General features: G+C 58.1%; 1 protein-coding gene across 2 annotated transcripts in view; it reads right to left on the bottom strand.

Annotated features, from left to right (window-relative positions):
• LOC114059450 (L-lactate dehydrogenase A chain) overlaps positions 1-1265 on the bottom strand; it is a 7171-nt gene extending 5906 nt beyond the window's left edge. For both annotated transcript variants that reach the window (XM_027887913.1, XM_027887914.1), the window contains exon 1: positions 1136-1265. The gene's annotated coding sequence lies outside the window, so the exon portion shown is untranslated. The remainder of the gene's footprint in view (positions 1-1135) is intronic.
• Positions 1266-1501: the final 236 nt, after the last annotated feature.

The raw sequence follows: 1501 nt of genomic DNA, 5'->3' as shown, positions 1-1501 counted from the left end.
AGCAGCAGCAGTAGAATGTTCTAAATGGCCATCCATATTACACTGAGGTACAGGAAGCCATTTTAGTACTTCTAAGCACAGCATGCTCTGGCACTCTCTGTTCTACTGCCCTGAAAAACTGGTATTCTGTGCCCTGAAGCCTTTCCAGAGCTGAAGTTGTGCAACACTTAGGCAAGCCTTTCTTCAGCATAGCGTGATCCTTGAATGCAACTTTATGAATTTGCTTTAAAGTGAAACTGCACGGTTTTGAATTAAGATGGCTGGAGTCTGGTGTTACCATCTCCCCCCCCCTCCGCAATCACAGCAGCCTGGTTATGCGGGTTCTGAGAGTCGCGGGTGTGCCGAAATGGCACAAAGACGACGGCCGGGTCCCTGCAGAGCGGCACCACGCTTTCCCGGGAAATGCTGCTGCACTGGGAGCTGCCCTGGGAGCAGCCTGAAGAGCCCAGGGCAGGAGCAGACTCACAGACGGATGCGAGTACGGACACAACACGACTCTCAAGTTGGTACGGAACAGGCGGCAACTCGTTCAGAGCGGGAAAAGCCAAGCAGAGCAGGGAAGGAAGGACTGTGCGTTTTGAGGCTGGGGAAAGGGACAGGAAGCCAGCAGTGCCCATATTTAGTTAAAATCAACCAAGCTACGTCAGTATTAATTTGCAAAAGCCTCCTGAAGCGTGGCCGCTGTAGTGCACGCTGTCCATGTGCCAAGTCCTCCCGCTGCACTATAAGCACTTTAATGTGCAAGGATGACAAAAGGCATCCACTCAAGCACTTCTGTTACACTTAGTACTCAAAAATGTTTGCTTTTAGAGTGCCGTTCCCCTGAAAGAAGCAGGTCAGGGGGGTAGTAAGTGGAATAAGAAACGCAGTCCTGAGCCCATCCTCACGTCCCTTTTCCGCACCGATTAAGGGAAGCAAATTAATCCACGGATGCTCAAGGAGATGCAGGGAGGGGGGCATGGCGGGGGTGGCGGGGGGAGGATGGTTGAGTGGAAATCACGCCGGATGGGCTCAAATCCAAGGCTGTGCCCGATACCACCTCGGCCGGGGCGGGGGGACAACACCGCCTTCATCCCCTCTGCCTGCATCCCGCCTTCCCACACCCATCCCAACCCGCCGCGGCGATCGCACCTACCGAGCGTCCTCACACAAGCGCGGCGGTGGCGGCAGGGCGGAGGAGGAGGCGGCCGCCGCCTTAAATAGGGGCCGGGCGGCTGACGTGGGGCGGGCGGGCTGCGATGGTGGGGACGTGCCCGCAGACACGTCGGGGTGGAGAGAGGGGAGGGGGAAGGAGCAGCGGGAAGGAGCGGGGAAGCGGCGGAAAGGGTGAAGTGAAGTGAAGTGAGGCGAGGCGAGCGGCCAGAGGAGCCGGGGCGGGCGCTGAGGGCTCAGCCGCGCAGCCCCTCGGGGCTCGTCGGAGGGCTGTCGTCGGGGAAGGTTCCCTTCTTCCTGTTACGAGCCGGGATGAATGAAAGCAACCTCTCCGGCTCTGGAGAGCTGA

This window comes from Empidonax traillii, unplaced genomic scaffold, assembly GCF_003031625.1.
Source record: "Empidonax traillii isolate 1590-97213 ecotype Southwest subspecies unplaced genomic scaffold, ASM303162v1 scaffold224:size737649, whole genome shotgun sequence".
NCBI lineage: Eukaryota > Metazoa > Chordata > Aves > Passeriformes > Tyrannidae > Empidonax > Empidonax traillii.
Note: the sequence above shows the minus strand (reverse complement) of the source record. Positions and strands in the feature narration are given on the sequence as shown.